Here is a 20181-nt window from a genome sequence, read left to right on the forward strand (position 1 = left end):
TTTTAATATCATGTGAGGGTCTTTTAATTGTTTAAAATTTGATCCAAGTCTTTTGTTCAATCAAGTCCAATTTCATTTAATTTTAAGCCACTTGTTTTCACTGGAAATTTCGAAAGCCTTTCGGCGTCCCCTCCCCGGCGCTGGGAGGTAAGGAGTGGCTTGACTTGACCGGAGCGAATCAACGGCGAGGAGATTTGAAGAGCGATCAATTCTTCAAATAGTGTCTGCACTCCCTCGGTCGGATAATCTCGACGACCGAGGGCTTCAGGTGACCGGATCAACCCCGAGATTTCCTTCAAAATTTTGTTGCTTTGACACCTGCCTAAAAAAATCCTCTCACCTTTCTCTCTATCTTTTTCTCTATGTTTTTTTTTACTACACATATAATATTTTGTAATTCTGTGCGAGAGAGAGAGACGGCTGCGATGCTAGGGCAAGGCGATAGGACCGACGTTGGCTTTGTCTGTGGGGTCGTCGAAGCAAGAGGCTGGAGGTTGGGTCGGTGAGTGCAGGGAGCTTGGAGCGTCGGATCGGACATGGACGAAAGGTTCACTTGAGATTCTGTTTTACTCACAAGTGTGCAAGGCGTATCAGAGGAAATTGCAACTCTTGCGATTCTTCTTCAACTCGGGAGCGGAGAAGAGGTTCTTAGCAACCGAATCCCTCAAAACCTCAACAGCCGTAAGCATAAAAAGCCTCAGATTTTCTTTTCTATTCTTTATATGAGCCATTCTTCCCTCCACGATGTGCACGTACTGTCCGTTGTGGGTTCAGTTTTGATGATCTGGCTCTCAATATTAGTTGTGGTTATATTCTGAATCAATTATTTCATCCATTTCGGTGGTTATTGAGTGGTGATTTGCTTATAAACCGTAGTTTGAATTCAACTCATCATTACTTGAGTTTTAAGTAACTGTTATATGCATGTATAACTGCTATAGCCATAAAGAAAATAACAGTTGCTGTTGTCATCATTAGCAGTTGAGGCGATATGGTTGATAGTTTGATTACCATATGCCCATCTAAAATATGTAGATTATCTTTACTGCATAACCGCCTAACTCTTTGTAATATTTAATTAGATTTAAATGTTGCATCCATCATATATTTCAATATCCTGATTATAGCCAAGCTTTCATCCAAGAGTTTGCAAGACTTCTTATCTCTTTTCTTGAGGTTTCAAAACCAGCCCTTATTAGAAACCTTATGGAAAGTATACATTGCTGTTCTCGATTGAGAAACCCATACTTTGGAAGGTTCATACCAATCCAAATTTTGATGTAGCAACAACGTTTTTATTTTTGCTTGATTTGTTTTCATGCCATTCTTGAAGTTGCCCCTTTGAAGCATTTTTCTTGAGATCTTGCTCGTTGTCGGGGATGTCCGATTTTGTTTCATTTGGAGCAAACGTGGAGATCATGGGTGGGTTGGTTTTGAACGATCGTGAGGTCGTGGGGGCTCCGGTTGGCTGGGTAGTTGGGGCCGACTAGTAGTTATAGGTCAACAACAAGTTTTGAGGTGTTAGAGTTATCGAGCAATAAGTTTTGGATGACAGTTGATGGTAGACATTAGGATTAGGAGGATAAATGGTAGTTGACTTGGTTATTCTCCTAATACGATGGAATGTTTGACAATTTGGAGGATAAATGATAGAGGAAGGACATGCTTCAAGCTCTTTAAGATTCCACAATTTCCATCTAATGGAGAATTATAATTTAGTTAGAATCATGATATTAAGTGTGATTGATTATATACTTTGATGATCTTCCCTTAGTTTGTCGATGTTCATTTAAAATAATATAAACAAATATTTATACTTAGATATTAAATATTATTAGTTTGCCTGTATTAGCTTAAATGCATATGTATTATTTTACTACTTCCTAATCATTCCATTAGATAGTATATGGAGTAGTCTAAGGGGCTGTTTGGTTGCCTGAAAAAGAAATGCAGTGTAAAGTAAATGTAATGTAAAGTAAATGTAATGCATTCTAAATACTTTGAGCCTGTTTGGGTGTCTGCAAAATAAACGCAGGAGAATTATTTCCTTTGTTTGGTTAGGTAGATTCAGAGTAAAGTAAAAGCATTTTTTTAATAATTTATTTTGGCATTAAAATAAATATATTTATAAAAACATTATATTTATAATAATTAGTATTAATTGGTGTTATAAAATAAAATCAGAGTATTCATTTATTGCACGATCTTATTATAATTTTTTTTTAAAATTATAAAATATAAAATTCTGTTGTGTACTAATTTAACTGTGTGCTACAATAGACGAAAATATAACTGTGAAAGAGATAAATTATAATTTTAAATTCTTTAAAATTTTGAAACATCACTCAGAAAAACCTAGTTAGAGGCGTACCTAAGTTAGATTTCACAAAGGATCATTTATGTGATGCTCACCAACTAGAAAAATAAGTCAAATCATCTTTTCATTAAATTAGAGATGTGATCACTGCTAGGCCATTAGAAATCCTACACATGGACTTATTTGGACCCGTTAGTACAACCAGCCTAGGTGGGAAAAATTATGGATTTGTAATTGTAGACGACTTCACTAGATTCACTTAGGGGCTGTTTGGTTGCCTGAAAAAGAAATGCAGTGTAAAGTAAAATTTTTTTTAAAAAATTATAAAATATAAAATTCTGTTGTGTACTAATTTAACTGTGTGCTACAATAGACGAAAATATAATTGTGATAGAGATAAATTTTAATTTTAAATTCTTTAAAATTTAAAATTTTCTTTATTTTTCAAGAAATGTTTTTACTAAAAAAAAGGAGAAAATTAACATTATAACTTGCATATGATCAGGCCATCCCATTTCCTAACACAATTTCATGAAAGAGGTCAGCCTATTGACAGAATTTCCATCAGCAATCCCATAAACATTTTCGTACAAATTCAACTCCAAATTTTCAAAGGTATAATGAACAACCATATTACAGCGACTTCGGGTCACAGGAAAACTTTCAATAATTGCATTGGGATTATGATGAAGAATAAAATATTACAGACTGCTCACAAGCATGCCTTAGAAGAAATTATGTGATCATCAGACATCAGCACGAGTGTGATACAAGTAAATGTTCACAAGTCTCCAAATCACAAAAAAAACTGCTACAAAAAGGAATGCAGATGACCATGAAGAAAAAGTCCAAGAAACCACGATTTAGTTGGCCCAGATAACAGATGAGATTAATGAAATAAGAAAAATTAAGACGTATTTTCATATCATTATAATTGAATTCCCCCAATGAAAAGGCAGAAATGGCTGCTAACAAGTTCCAGGCCACCTGAAAAGCCACATCACCATAAAAATTAGAATAAAATCGGAGACCTTCAAACTCATAAAGTGAAATTAAAAAAACATACCTGCTTCTTAAACAAGACCGTTGCATGCTTAGAAGTAAAAAAATAGAGGAGAATTGAAAACTGTATTGCTGTGAAGCTAACGGTTCAAAGTTCTCGTTACAGGAAAAACAGAGTTTGCGTAATGACAGAGAAGACGAAGAGAGAAATTCTGTAAGTATTCTCCATTACATTACTATCTTATACAATGGTATTTATGGGCAAAATTTTGTCGAATACTCATGCACAATCTATCTGAATCCCGTCTTAATCATTGTCATCAAATCCAATTCTTTTGTTTGTGGACGATGGGTTAGAACAGGGAGTTCAATAACCCTTTGAACTTGGGTCGCATCATTCTTGATGGGTCATGGTTTCAAAGTCCCAAATTCCACCGCATCATAACATAAATGAAAATAGCAAAAAGAATCTATAACTTAGCTTCAGCCAGTATTCCAACGAAATAGCAATAACGCAAATAACAAATATCAAACCCAACAAAACCAGCCAGAATCACAGAAGACAATAACCCACCACATCCACCTCTGGAGCTAAAATCCCAAACACGCCTTAACCGGAAAAGACATTTCATATCCTAAATATTTAACTGGCCGATATCCATATAAAATTACAGAAAAAATTAGATAATGAAACTGGGATTTCGAGTAGATCTGTACCGTCTCTCTTCACTGTCTTGCACCGTACGACGCCCACGACCAGAAGAAAACAGCATATGATAGCCAAGACTGATAACCTTTCCATGGTAGACGTATAGATCTTCAACGAGAGGAACTGATCGTAGCGCAAATCGAAGATCTCGTGCACTGCTAATCACCCACTGAGAAGAAAATGCGAGGAAGATGCGCCATAGCCAATAGAACTCAATAAGCTTTTTAGATGATGACAGTGGCAGTAACGCACTATAAAAGATAGAAGGAGACGACCCGGGATAGGTGGAGCGGACGAAGTAGGTGGCAGGCGGAGAGGGAAGAGTACTCAAAGTCGAGGCTTTCGATGGGGCAGACGTGTGAGCCGACGAGGGCGAGCTGGGAGGTTGATTTGGAGATAGTGCGGTTGTGTTTGGCGAGCAGGGATCAGTTTCATCGACGGTGGCGTTGATCGCCATCGTCGAGGATAACAGATTGCGCGGCGAATTAGGACGGTTTTGCGGAACCAGGCGAAGCAGACCAAGCAGCTACGATGCGAGAACGTCAGTGCCATCGCAGGACTGGAGAAGAGAGCAAGGACCGGAGAAGAGAGCAAGGAAAAGCGGAGAAAAAGGGAGAATATAGGTAAGCTTCGGCGAAATCATGCCGCAACAGACCTCAAAGAATTTGGAACCCGCTCAATTTGAGCGAGTTTCAAAGTCGCGTGAATTGCCTCTTCTAATACCCCGCTAATGCTTCGGAGGTATTCAGTTCCTCCGCTCAAAATTAACCAAACAAGCAAATTTAATAGATACATGTAATTACTTTACTTTACCCTCCTAATTCAGGCAACCAAACAGCCCCTAAATGTAATTTCTACTGTAGTTTCTACTGTAGTTATAAGGAAATGCATTAGATTGAATCTTTTTTTAATAGAATAATTTGGTCATATATACTTTTTTGCCCTTGAAAATGATAAGTTTCCATTAGTCACAAGCTTGGGTATTGGACATCAATGGCTTGGGTCAAATCACCTAAAAATTATTATTTTGAGTTGTATACTTTTACTCTACTTGCAATTGCTCCATTTTTTATGGCACTTTGTTTTGTTGAATTCATATTTCATCACACACTTTTGGGTGAATTGGCTAAAGATTGTTAAAAATTTAAGTAATCCAATTTACCGCCTCTTTGCTTTTCAGACCTACAATGTTAGTTCTTTTCCATATCTCCTTACTAGATAGTTATTTCTATGTCAATAAAGAAGTTCCATATACCTATCTTTAGCCTGTCATTTTTACAAAAAAACTCATCCTCATCCTTAAACTTATTCTATTTAAAGTTGGCATTGTGAGTCTTCTTTTTTAAGTATTAATTTGTCAATCTCATTGCATGTAGTGTTTTATTCATTTTTCTTATGCCATTGCTAGTTTTGTTACACATATGATTTATTTAAAATTTTAAACATGAATCACTCTGACATGTTCAATAATTATTAAATCTTGATTACAATAAAGAGGATAGCTTGCTGAAACAAACCTTGTTACTTTGGAGATGCCTGCGAGTTATGAGTTATTTAAATTCACTTGGTCTTACGGTCTTACCAGATAATATTCAATAAGATGAGCTTATCTATAAATTTAATATTTATGCCAAGCATGATATATTTGGTTATAGTCAGTGGACAACATTTTGATGTTGTGTTATAAAAATATTATAATATTTTTGGTGCAATGAAATCTCTGAAATGCTTACTGGTTTAATGCTTTTTGAATTTTGCAATGCAGAATTTGATTTCATTTCAAATGTACCTCTGGCCTCATAATTTGGAGTGTGATTTGGAATATGTTATTTAGTTCATTTTCTACAATGGGTTTATTTGAATTAGCCCGATGAATTCCAGAAAGTTTGGTTTTTGATTTTTTTATCTTTCTAACGCATATTACATTATGTTTAACATTTTAAGGAAATATTTGTATTTTGTAGTATAAAAAATTGCCTTAAAGCACCACTAAACCAATGTTACCAAGACAAACACAACTAGTTTGGCTAAGATCAATAAGAATGGTATATAATTTGCCTTTTGATATAATTCACAATCACTATGTTTTCTCCTTTGTCATGCTATTTACTCCAAAGATGAAAAAAAGATGATCATAACTGGCTTCAGTGCTAAAATTCTTGTCTGGCAGCATAAGGTTTGCTGCTTAGGCCGCATCCTGAGGCCAAAAAAAAAAAAAAATATTGGCATACTACGTATCAGGCCACTGGCTTGAGAAAGCCTGTGGTTTATTTGCATTGTCACATTTATCTTTGAATAAAAAAGATTAGTGGGAAACAATATTTGTACCAGCACCGATCAGTATTCATTATTTGGTTTCCTTTTTGACAAATTTTTTAAAAGAGAGATTTAAAAGCTACTTGCTTATTATTATTATTATGTATAATTCTTGTTTGTTTGATTTCTCTATTGTTGATAACTTACTATATTTATAGATGAATTGAGTGAGATTCAATTCTCATGGATGAGGTGATGAGTTGCACATTCTAGCTTTTTAGTGCACTTCGGATGACCACGATTGATTATAATAAACTATTTTAGAATTTCTTAAAATTTAAAACAGTATTTATAATTAATGTTGACCCCCTATATGCAAAAGCACGTGAAATAAGGCAAAATCAGCGAATTAAGCGATGCGTGCATCAGTTCGACGCATCACTTGAAGGGCCACACGATCTCCGATTGCCAAATAGACTGCGTCATTGCAATTAGGATGTTGAATCCGTCTAAGAGGGAACCCCTTGCAGTCAAATCGGGTGAGATCGGTCAAAATGGATGATCAATACCCGAAATTGACACGTGACGTCACCCAAACGATGTCCGATCGTAAAATGGACTTCGTCGTTGTCTTCAGAACATCGTCAATACCCAAAATGACTGTCAATTTGTCTATTTAAAGTCGTGCGCAAATCAACATGAATTTCGAGACGATTGTGCGCAAATCGATGTGATTTTGGGGTAATTGACCCATTCTGTCATTTCAAAATTCAATAATAATAATGATAAACTATTATTATTTTAATAAAAAAATCAAATCAAAGTTAACTTACCTTGTATCACATGCATTTAGGGCTGCAAATGAACCGAGCCGAGTCGAGTATGTCAGTGTTCATGTTTGTGTTCATTTAATATCAGCTTGTTCAAGTTTGGTTCATGCTTGTTTGAGCTTTATTGTTTGTGTTCATGTTTGGTTCATTTAAATTAATGAGTGTTCATGTTGGGTTCATGTTCAGTTCATGTTCGTTCGTTTAGTGCTTATCGAGCTTGTTCGCGAACATATTTAACGAATTTTTTTTTAACTATCAATCAAACACGTTCATGAACATATCTATGAACAACACATTTATAATAAAAGCAATTATCTTTGTAACAAAGGCAATGATTATTTATATTTATTAATTATATAGCCAAACATTAATTATTTTTATTGAGCTTATTCACGAGTTCAAAATCGAACACGAATCGAGCTTCTTATCGAGCTTAATGTCGAGCTTGTTCATGAACTTCAAATGATGTTGTTCACGAACATAAATGAGCCGAACGCATTAGTGTTCAAGTTTGTTTATTTAAGAATCGAGTATTTAAAATATTGTTCAAGTTTGTTTGTTTAGTTAATTAAACGATCACAAATGAGCTTTAATCGAACCGAACAACGAGTAGCTCGTCAAACGTTTGGTTCGCTTGCAACCCTACATGCATTGTCTCTGATCGAATTTTGTCGCTTCCCCATCAATCCTCAACTCAATCACAGCTGGCCCTATCGTTAAATCAAAACAAAATGAGAACCTCAATTGGTTGCTGTCTGCCACACATTCGCTTCTTCAACTACGCACAAGCCTCATGCAGCCTAATTACACTCATCTTTCTGAACTCCTGACTTCCTCAATCCACCTCCCTCACAACCTGTCAACCTATACGAGAAGGCCCACAACCAAACCAACTGAGATGCCTCCTTCAGACAATCGCGCAAGTCCCGATCTACGACCAATCTCAGCCCTCAACACCGTCCATCCTCACGTCCAAATCTTGATCCAACCCCACGTAAGCCGACATCTTCTACGCGATCCCTCTCTTTCTTTTCACCCCTTCACCTGAGCAAGCAGACGTGAACCCCTCTACAACACCTGATCACCCATTTCCACACCTCTACAAGCTAACTGAACTCCAAAACCCACAAGGCCTGAGCTCGCACACACCTTCCTTCACAAATCAAGCGGAATCCACTCCCTCCGATTCACTCGACCAAACTCCAGTAGCTCACCGATCCAAACCATAGGCTACCAACAGCTTCCCTCTCGGTCTGTTACAACCCGATCCCGAACTCAGTCCATCAGCGGGTCCACACAGCCTACTCGAGCCCAAGAAATTGCCGATCTAGCCGCCTTCTCGCAGTCGTAGCCAACTCCAATGCCCAACTTACAATCCATCATTGCTCCGATTTAATTCCCTCCAGCCTTCTTCCTTCCTCAAACCGCAGACCAATCACCTCTCTATATAGCCTTGTAGCCATTGTATTAGGTTGATTCCTCTGCCATTCAATATTTGACCCATGAACAACTTGGTCCTTCCCTTCCTTGCTATAACTGAACACCCCTTAACCTAATATTTCGTCAATATCTCCTACAACAAACTCCCTACCTAAAACAACCACACACTCAACCCAAAACTTTACCCCTCATATTCTCTCACAACCTAAACAGTAAGTTTTATTTATTTATTCGTCTTTATTTTTATGTAATTAATATCATCATTATTCATATTAATTAATATTATTAGTTATTCGCATTATTATTATTATTATCGTTAGATTTGAATATATATATTGAAATAAAAAATAAGAGAAAAAATATAGGGAACAAAAAAAAGAGGGGAGAAGGAAGGTGTTCTTTTTCGTCATCAACCGTCACTCACCACGAAAGTATAATGTTCCCCAAACTTAAATCCTATTTTTGGCGATTGCAGTACGTCGGTGGACCACCTTATGCTCACTCGTAGTATGGTGAGAGGGAATCTGGTTCGACACTTGCGGCGAGGCGGGTAAGCCTCTAAGCGTTCTCATAGCATGACAGGGAAAGAATTACGTACCTGTGCATGCCTTAGAGCCGATGGGAAAAGAAAATTGCGCATTTCTAAACAGGTACCTCGAAGACCCCTAAGTGCTCTCTTAGCATGGCAGGGATCGAAGACTACGACCACGATGTCGCTTGACACCTACTTGAAGCGCTCTTGTATCATGAAGGGGAATGCCCGACTACTAGATTTTTTCCTAAATGGGGAGATGTCGGAAGACTGCCGAAGTTTTTGGTGAATCGAGGACCTGAGTTTGGATAATGACAGAGGACTTGCATATGAACTGAACACAGTGAATGAGACTTGAACAATCAACAAGAATTTGAACTTCAATATAACGCAGGGAACCATATTCCTAATTAACAAATGCATGACTGTAATTGAAATGCAAACACAAAAATAAACATCGATGAGCTGGCAAAGAACTTGTGGCACAAGTTGCTGGTAAGCTACAATATGAAATCTCTAAAAAATGCTACAATTTATTCATGATGTCTGAATGCAGATGTCAGCTGGCAATAATGATAATTTTATCACTCGTGCCATGAACCATCAAGCAAGGTGATGAGTAATTAATAGCATGGGTAAAGAATTATTTGTAAGTAGATGATAATAAGGCATGTGATGAATAGGGTGATTTGCTAGCTATTATGCACAATGAATGTAGTATGCCTACAAGTAAATTAAGAGAATTGTAAAGGAGGTAGTTCCTTTCTACCAATGCTGGCTAATTTGCAGATAAATACACAGTAGCCTATCTGCAAACAACGACGGTTAATGTAGCCCACTTAAGAATAATAACAACTGAAATGCTGTGAGTGCAAAAGATTACAAGCAGACATAAATGCAAAATGCATATGCTATCCACAAACAACAACACTAATAGTCATCTTACAAACCTAGCCAAGATAACTAAAGTGAATGTAATTGTGCATTCATAGACGAAGCATCGGGGACATGCAATAGATAGGCCAACATGTAAATGGAGCCACTGTGAATGTAGACATACAACATGTTATTCAAAAGTAGGGACTGAAGCCCCGCAAGCAAAATGTAAAAGAAATTACAACAAACACAAGTTACTACGAACCGCTATAGGAGACCTGTCTTGTGTGCAACACGCTGCTTACGAGCGAATAGAGAAGGGTCATAGTTAATATCCACACCTACAAGCTATGTAGTAAAAGGTAATGAATGCCACGACACCTCAAATAGAATGCTGCGCGCACTTAAATGGCAATTATTTGCATGCGCTTAAACGAAAATTATTCGCACAATTGAATAATGTCAAATGCTTCAAAATGACCTTACATATGCATTGCAACTTACATATAATCGTCATGCAAATACATCACGCAAACATTGAATTATCATACTGATGTATTACATATGTACAACAACCATTGTACATGTGTATCATATGTACAAATCATACAAGCACTTCATAAAATATATGAAAGTACTCGATCATCATGTGAATGCATTATGAAAACAAATATGTAAATGCAGAATGCCATGTACATGCACATCATATCAGATGCATCATCAAAATGCAAAGTAGACCACACGAATCTGCAAAATAAGCATATCATAGTTGCATACGCCTATGAATGAGTAAATATGTTGTGGGCATCCTCACCTAACATGTAAATATACCAAATGCATATGCATTGTTGTATGAAAAATACACATTGCGATATGCATATGCAGCATGCGAATATGTCATACAGAACACAAATACATTATGCATTAAGCTGCTAGATTGCATGTTAATATATCATGCAACATTCATATATGCCATTCAAACGCATCACAACATTTAAATGCATATACAGATGTTTCATATAAATGCATAACATGTAAATATGTCGCATACACTTGCTACATGTTTGTAATCATCATATAAAGGCATTATGCAAAATACATCTGAAAGCATATACTTTCATGGGTCCCGACGAGTGTGTTATGAGTACACACGTGATGTCTGAGAATGCTATGCGGGTCAAATGATAAACTTAAATTCAAGCCCGATCCTCTTATACGAGTATATAGGAGTCGACACAGCTCGAACTATTAAACAAATGTATGGTTGCAGTCATGGTTTAAAATTGCGCAATATGAGGCTCGCCTTGAGGCCTGCCTTTGCGCAATTCCAGTTAAAAACGGCTTGATGCTTATGCCTCGAGTTTTTTTATGAGGCTTGCGCCTCAACTTGGTTGAGGCCCGTCTCGCCTCACTGGCATGAGGCTTACGCCTCACGCTATATATATTAAAACTTACATAAATCTTGAAGTAAATGCTCGACATTGGACTCTATAGGAGAGGAGGAAGGGGGGAGAGCAGTTCACCATAATAATGATTCAAATGAAGAATTCCTTAGTGATGACAGTGCTGATGACTTATGAGTTCTTATGTCATATGTCATTGCTATTTATTTTCGGAAATCGGAATTATATGTTAATGAAAAGAATATTGGGATTTCAAAAAGATAGAATTTTGAGTTGAACTATATTTCATGTTGTCTTATTATTGAGATATTTTGATTTCACTTCATATCTTATGCTTTTTTATGTTTTATATTATTCACTAATTAGTATATAACAAATTTATCATTTTTTGTTTACGCAATCTTTTGATTTTGAGGCTTTCGCCTCGCCTCACGAATGAAAAACGCCTCAATACCCGAATATGCAATTTTAAACATTGGTTGCAGTGTCATTGGTCCTCTAATCAGTGGTTTGGCCAGACGACTTAAAGCACCAAAATTCAAAAAATTTAAAATTAAAATAAATCACAAAAAATCCCAAAATTTAAAATATTTAAAATTAAAATAAATCATCAAAATGCTTAAAGCAAGATCCATTCATCCTTCACAACAATTTGCCGAAGTGGAAAAATATGAAAATTACTTTAGCTCATAATGAGCTAGTATCTGGTCGAGAATATCACAAGGATTCATTCTCAATCCATTTCCTGTCAGTAAGGACGTGACATTGGTCCTCTAATTGGTGGTTTCGCCAGACTTGTGGTTCGACCAGATGACTTCGCGTGGTTAACGATTATGACCACGACTCTCTGACTTAGTGGTTTTGTCCAACGATTATACTGTATTACGATTACAGTCATAGCCCGTATACTCCCCAATGATGTCAAGTCATTGGGATATGAATAAATATGATATAATCAATAGGGCACAAAGCTCTCTGTTAGCTAAGTTGGATTTAAATTTATCCCCTTGGGCTAATATTCCCTTAGGTCTATAAGGTACCCTTGAATGAAGCAACCCATGACTGCTGACAAGAATTTTTCTGTCAGGTTGGGTCAACTATTTTCTCTAACTAAGTAGATCATGGACCATGATGACCCGGGATGACACAACCATGAGATCATGATTAGGTATATATATATATATAGTGTCCTACTGCTAATCCCACCATGCACTCCCTTATCTCAACCTGTTTGCAAAAATTAAAATAAAAAAAATTTGACCATGAATCCTATCTTGGTGTGTAGTTGATAACATGAAAAAAAATCATATTCTAAGACTTCTTTTTGATCACTTTTCTCACTGTTTTTTAAAACAACTTTTTAGTACAAAAATTTATAGTTTAAAAAACTTTTGTACTGAAAAGTTTTTTTAAAAAGCAGCAAGAAAGCCCTCCCAAACAAAGTCTAAATCACCCAACAACTCTTCTTACTCCCTTTCTCTTCTCTATTCGATCCATCCCCACAGCTGTAGCCCTCGACTCCTCTCCACACTCTTGCATCCAACCACATAAGCAAATACCCTCATAGCCACCGAACCCGCAACCTTGTTGAGGGTAACACTGAAGGGATCCCAACTTGCGAACAAGAAAAATTTAAGTTAAATCTGTTAGACCGGTCCAGCCTGTCCGCACAGGACCGGCAAGTCGCAAAGAGCGACAGATCTCCGCCTCTTGCGGAGATCGATCGGCCCGACCAGCCCGTTAGATCATTTTAGGAAGCATTTTTTTAGCGTTTTGAGAGGGAAATTTGAACGTAGGGACTGTTTAGGGAATTCCTTTTGAATTGTATGCATTAAATAGTAGATTTTCCTAGGGTTTGATCATCTTGAATTTGGCTGAAATTTGAGATCTCTTGGATTTAGGTTTTCTTTGGGCTCTAGCGGCGTCTAGAGATTTGGGAGAGATCGATCCTCCTCTCGAATTGAGGATCAATTGTATCTTTGCTGTTTTATTCATCTACTAGTGAAATACAAGAGTTTTTCTTCGTTTTTTCTCAGATTTCTTGTGTAAAACTCCTGTTTTTCTCTGTTTTTGGGCTGTTTCCTGCTGTGGACAGCAATAAATCTGCTGCAGTTTACTGATTTTGGCTAGGAACACTTGTGAATCCAAGTGTTTCCTATCAAAATCCTACTCATATCTTGCTACCAAACAACACCCATCTTCCTCGCTCTCTCTCTCTAAACTAAGAGTGACATCTCTCTCTCTCTCTATCTATCTACATTGTATATTTTAAAAAAATCAGGAGACAAAAAAAGATAAGCAAAATGAAAGGGAGTGAGAGTTTAAAAGTAAAATAAGAAGTGTATTGCCCTCACAACAAATTCACCATCTTGACTCGACATTGTCGCCATTGTCTCACACTTGAAAGGCATAATGCTTTCAAACTCAATAAAACTAAAAAAATCTCATTGGCAACACGAGCAATGCTACGAGCGGACCCGTTATACCCACCTTTCATATCATGATGTGGTAACTCGTATGTAATGCCACACTACGTAATGGGCAAGCCCTATACACTTTTTGTGTAGCATGGTGGGAAAAATTGTAAGTACCTTGTGCATTTTTTTATAGTGTGGTGTTGACCTCATTTTTTAATAAGATTGACTATATCACCTCAAAATCTAAAAATTCATCAAAATCAGAAATTCATAATCCAAAGTCAAACCCTTGATTGCAATCAAATCCAAAACTCAATTCGCTCAAGTGCACCCCATTTTAGGCCTTGAGTGAACTCAAGTTCAATGCATGACAAATCATGGTCAATTGACTCGGTTAACTTACCTAAATTATTCAAATCTCTCACGCACACTCTACCCAAATCCAAACTCTACATCCATGCAATCAAATTCACCTAAACCTATACAAATTGCCCTTAGGAGCCCCCAACAACCCATCCTTAATGGCTTGACCATGTTAACTAGTCAACATGGTCAAAATTACCAAAATGTCCTCCCATGGTCAAATTTGATTAACTTGAGCAAAAAAATTCCCATAACTCCTTTGCATCAGCCCTTGTGGCCTGCCTAAACTCCTTTTGGAGGCTTCACAAGTAGCCCAAGAAAGTGGTCCAAGCCTTTAGTTTAACCAAATTAGGTACCCAAATGGTCCCCTCCATAAAAAATGGCCAATTGCTCTCTTCTCTTCCAACAACTCCTCTACCCAAAAGATGGGTTTCTTTCCACTTGGTAGTCATCTAGGACGTAGCCAAACTAATTCTTAAGTAAAGCAAAAGGGGGTAAAAAAGCTATCATTCATTAACATTCAAATTAAGTCCGCCTCCAGCTTTCCTCTCTGAAGAAGAAACGTTCATGGAGCTACAAGGAGGAGAAGTAGCCATCCCACACTCTCTAAGATAAAATCCAAGCCCTAGCTCATTGATCTAGGATTTAATGTGGTTTGCGTGTGATACATTTTTAAACGTAAAAAAATAACTACCATTCTCCTCTTTAAACATATTTTATTTTCTCCTAAAGTTTCAAGCCATTATATTATGCCCTATTTTGAGTTTTAAAGTTTCTTCTGCGTAGGATTTTTGGTCATTCTAGAGGAGAAGACAAAATCATAGCCATTCATCTCACCTGTTTTGATCAAACGGCTGTGATTTCATTTCAGATCACGTAAAATCATGCAGTACGATCGAAAAATCTTACAATACGATTCATATCGTGTTGTACGATCTCCTCTTCGTACAATACAATCACCGGTACGATTCCCACTCAAATGTGTGTCGTTTCCCTTGAATAACACGTAAAAATGTCATATTGTACAATTTTTTATCGCACTGTACGGCCTTGATCGTCCAATATGATCAGAATTTCGTACAATATGATTCTTAACTCAAGAAAATGTCTAAAACTTTGAAAAATTGTTAAAAGTCAATCTCATCGAAATTTGATGTTCTTGAGCTCATTAGAACCATCTCGAGCCCAAGTTTATTTTAAAATTAATTTCAGTAAATTTGAACAATTGGATTGTGAGAAACTTATTTTAGTTTTTATTAAAAAGTAAATTTCCTCAATTACCCTTAATTTAGTGATCCATTTGAGCTCAAATTTGGCGGTCTACTTGAGGATGTTCCTCGCATACCATAATTTTCTTGGCTCTTGATGATGGCTGAATTTTGACAAATTGAATATCCAAAGTCATTGGTCAGATTTTGATATAAAATTTTGAAAATTCATTTATCTTAAAATACATAGAATTAGGTTTTGAAAATTTTTGGCTTGTGTGTTTTGCTGTAAGGGTTAAACACACCATATTTAAAACAATTATGAACATTACAAACACCTAAGGAAAATAATTAAAAAAATTACTTAGACAACTTAGAAAAATCCCTTGTATACAATAGGGATGAAACTTGAATAAAACATACTTAGCGATATTTTGAACCCTAGAAATTAATTTCTTAGTTATTGGAAGTCATTATGGTTGTTAATTAACTGATCCCAAAATTAGCCCTTATTTTGGGCCTGAAACTTTAAAAAATCATAGATAATTTAATTTATTAATTTATTTTTTTAATTATATAAGTAAATTTATATATAAATAATTCAAATTAAATCAAAAAAATATAAACTAGGGCTTAAATTGCTCATAATCAAATGTCTAATCAAAGAAAATAAATGTTTTATCACCAACCCTCATAATTAATAGTGATTTAAAAACAAGAGAGAATTGTTAATTAATTAAAATAAATAATTAAAAAAAATATGAAAGATACCAAATAAATTTTAAAGACTCAAAGTCACCCCTATAGGTCATTCCTAACATTTGAGAGAGATTTCAAAATGTTTGGAGCTAGTTTTGTACAAAAATAAAAATTCCTCTAATTAAGTGATTAAATAATTCAATTAAATACATAAACTTTCAAAATTTATGATTAATTAGAAAAAACTTCTAATTGAGTAAACTCCAAGGCATTGGACTCATCTCTGAGTATAATATTTATGAAAAGTATCAAACCTTCAGAATTCATTAAAAATAAAAAGTCATTATTTGGTAGAATCTAACTTGTAAAATTCATAACTAATTATAAAAAAAATTCAAATCCAACAAGCTCAATAGCATTTTACACATTTTAGGGTCTAATATTTATGAAAAATATAAAAACTCCAAAAACTAATGTGAATCAAAAGGTCAATTGATTATATAAAAACTTCAGAAACTAATATTTTAATGCATTTAATTTATAGATGACTCCATGATTCAATTGATTGGGACAATCACATTTCTTGTTGGCGAGTATCTTTGGTGGGCAGTATGACTTCTTTGGTTGAGTTCTCTAAGTAATACTTGCTAGGTAGCTATGAAATGCCTAGATGGATAAGTATGAGTAAACACTATTAACTGATTATTTTTCAGGTAAGTCTAATGTAATAGCTAGTGCTAGTGAAAATTCTGTGAGAAAATCTTCCTGAATTGTTTTTGGTTGTGTGTACGCGTGTTAAGGTAATTTTCGATTAATATATATCTCGAAGATCGAAAATTCTCCTCTATCCATTATTCATCTCACCAAAAATATTAAATTCGTGCTAGTTTTCCGAAATCTCACGTTAGAGGCTCAACTGCACCTTTTTTTTGTAAACCTGCTCTCTTGGATTCTCGAGCATTGAAAGCGCCTTATGTAAACTTGGTATCATTTTTTGCATGCAACATATCATTGCTTAATACTTACAGGTGTACTTGGCACAACTTTTTCACAGTTTTATCATACAGGCAATTACTACTCTTTTTGTTTGGCTGCGCCTTTATTGAAGCTTCTAAAAAATTCTGCATCGAGGAGCTCTTCACAACTAAATTAATGGTGTGGTAGTCTGTTGACCCCCTTTATGACACTACAATAACATTCAAAAACTCAAAAATTTGACAACAATTCTACAATTAGTTTTGTAAATTTACCACTGTCGAAAACATACTCTAAGTTTCAATTTTTATTTATATATCATGAATGTGATATTAGAGTGGCATTTGCATAATCCAAAAGAGTAGGGTTTTGTATTTCATCAGCCTGTCTAATGTAGTGCTATGTTATATTTCTTTTCTTTCGTGCTATGTTGTTGTTCCATTAAGCAAAACAGATGATGAAATTGATGTTTACCTGCTAAACCTTTGCGATAAATATATTTTTTTTTGATAAATTTTTATAATGATTTATATGATAGATTAGATATCAAGGACGGTGAAAGATATATGTATACATTAGTCAAACAAAGAGATAAGAGTGGTAAGAATTTAGTTCAAGTGTGGATGAGATATTTTTTATAAATGCTTCAATGAAGATTATGAGAATGCGATTAGGGGTGTCAAAAATTGACATGACTCGAACCCGAGTCAAATTTTTTGGGTTAGGCTTAACAACCCGGTTTATGAGTGGGTCGGGTTCGGTTTCAGATTTTTGACCTGTTTCAATTTTCGAGTCCAAGTTCGGCTCAACCCAAAAACTTGTTTTAGACCCGAATTTGACCCGCTTGAACTCGATTATATGACGGGCCCCTCGTTTTAGGTTCTGGGGTTTTAGCATTTAGCGGTGCATTACTTCATTTCGAGTTTTCGACGCTGTCCGGTCTCAACTCTCGGCCCCTTGCAGTCTCGCTTCTGTGGCTCTGGCTAGGCTTCCCCGCCTTGTTGCTTTCCTCTCCTCCACCTCCCGACTCCTGAGACGCTCGAGTCCTGCTTCTCATCGGACCCTTTATCCTTAATTCTGTAGTGTGATGTGTGCACTCTATCAGTTTGTCCCTCTCCCTTTGCAGTATTATCATTTATGCTATTATGAGATTTGTCAATTAGATTTTAGGGTTATTCTTATCCATATTTTGGTTTTTCTGTTTTGCATTGAGGTTTGAGGGCTTTGAGCCTTTGATATGCCAGTTAGCGGTTTGGGCATCTTTTTTTTTCCCATTATTTTCATTTCATTTTTTAGGGCTTTGTATATTTTAGGGTTTTTAGTTTTATTGCTAAAGGGATGTACAAATTCGAGCGAGTTTAGCTGGTATCGCTCATGCCGAATTTTTTAGGGTTTACCGCTTTGTTAGTTGTTTCCTTTTTGTGCGACTGTGCCTCTACTTTTGTGGTCAGTGGTGACCCTAGTGGGGGTTGTCTTTTGGCTGCTGTAACTGGTGTAATACTTGCTATTATTTTATATTTGTGCCTCTCTGTGCATGTGGTCAGTGTTGTCTCTGTATCATAATTTTTATTTAGCAAGTAACACATGTTGTTATTATTATTTAGGAAGTGATATATATTTATAGGGTTTTGGCTGCTATAACTGTTGTAATATATGTTGCTGGGAACATGACTCATCTTTTCGGGTACTATTTTTCGTTTTCCCAAAGTCTGTTACGACTGCTGTTATGTTGTTGGCCTATCTCTGTGGCCGTTGCTGAATCTGAATTTTTAAGTTTTATATTTGATGCTTCATACTTTATAGTTTTATTTGTTGGTTTGATGTTTGTTATTTGTTGTTTTGAACTTGAGCAGTTAATGGCTAGCTCAAGGCTGACTGGATGTTTTGCTGGATGGCTGACTCATGACTGTTAATCTGTCATAATTCATATATTATTATTATTATTTTTTTTAACTTTTTGAAACTATAATGATAAACCTTCTAAAATGAGAGTGAGAGTCGTATCAGTGTATCAGTGTAAGTGCTGTTACAACTAGTTGACATTTGTATTTTGTTAGAATTAGCAAATACTATTTAATTGAATGAAGATATATTAAGTTAATACAAACTGTCACCTTGGGTGGTAATATGCTTTATTAAACTTACACCTTATTATGTGATTAATGATTTAGTGGATTTAATCTGAGCAATGTATTCAAATTTTCTACCTATTTAATTGGTTTTATTGCAGTTAAATCTATATTATGATTGAAGATAGATTCTTGAAGCAATTTCTTTAAGGAGCATTTGAGCAAATCATCAAAGTGTAATTTATAGTTTCCAACTTTTCATATTCAAATTTGTTGTAAACTCTTTTGTAGTTTATAAATTGATTTATAAATAATTTGTAAGTGCTGCAATTTGTTTCTATTTTATATGTGATAAATTTAAACCTGCTATGAACTAGTTATATTTTACCGGTTTCCATTATTTAAACATGCTTTTAATGTATATTTGGGTGTGTCGGATCGTGTCGGTTGACCTGGACCCAAAGCGGGCCAAGTTCGGGTTTGCAAAATTGACTCGTTTTTAAAAATGGGTCGGGTTCGAGCAATGTTTAAAATTGCGTATTCGGATATTGAGGCGTTTTTCATTCGTGAGGCGAGGCATAAGCCTCAATGCGTTTTCAGGCGTAAGCCTCAAAATCAAAAGATTGCGTAAACATAAAAAGATAAATTTTTTATATACTAATGAGTGAATAGTATAAAACATAGAAAAGCATAAGATATGAAGTGAAATCAAAATATCTCAATAATAAGATAACATGAAATATAGTTCAACTCAAAATTTTATCTTTCCCAAATCGCAGTATTCTTTTCATTAACATATAATTCCAATTTCCAAAAATAAATAGCAATGACATATCACATAGGAACTCATAAGTCATCAGCACTGTCATCACTAAGGGGTTCCTCATTTGAATCATCATTATGGTGAATTGCTCTCTCCCCTTCCTCCTCTCCTATAGGGTCCAATGTCGGGCATTTACTTCAAGATTTATGTAAGTTTTCATATATATAGTGTGAGGTGTAAGCCTTAAGCCAGTGAGGCGAGGCGGGGCTCAACCAAGTTGAGGCGCAAGCCTCATAAAAAAAACTCGAGGCGTAAGCATCGA

General features: G+C 35.7%; 1 long non-coding RNA gene across 2 annotated transcripts; it reads left to right on the plus strand.

Annotated features, from left to right (window-relative positions):
• Window positions 1-404: 404 nt before the first annotated feature.
• LOC114580871 lies at window positions 405-19481 on the plus strand. 2 transcript variants are annotated; one of them, XR_003702486.1, is made up of 2 exons: window positions 405-681; window positions 19258-19481. It is a non-coding gene; the product is annotated as an uncharacterized LOC114580871 (long non-coding RNA). The 2 variants fall into 2 exon arrangements; XR_003702485.1 differs by lacking the exon at window positions 19258-19481 and adding an exon at window positions 18881-19209.
• The last annotated feature ends 700 nt before the right edge of the window (window positions 19482-20181 follow it).

The sequence above is a fragment of the Dendrobium catenatum genome, unplaced genomic scaffold, assembly GCF_001605985.2.
Source record: "Dendrobium catenatum unplaced genomic scaffold, ASM160598v2 fragScaff_scaffold_1358, whole genome shotgun sequence".
Classification (NCBI taxonomy): domain Eukaryota; kingdom Viridiplantae; phylum Streptophyta; class Magnoliopsida; order Asparagales; family Orchidaceae; genus Dendrobium; species Dendrobium catenatum.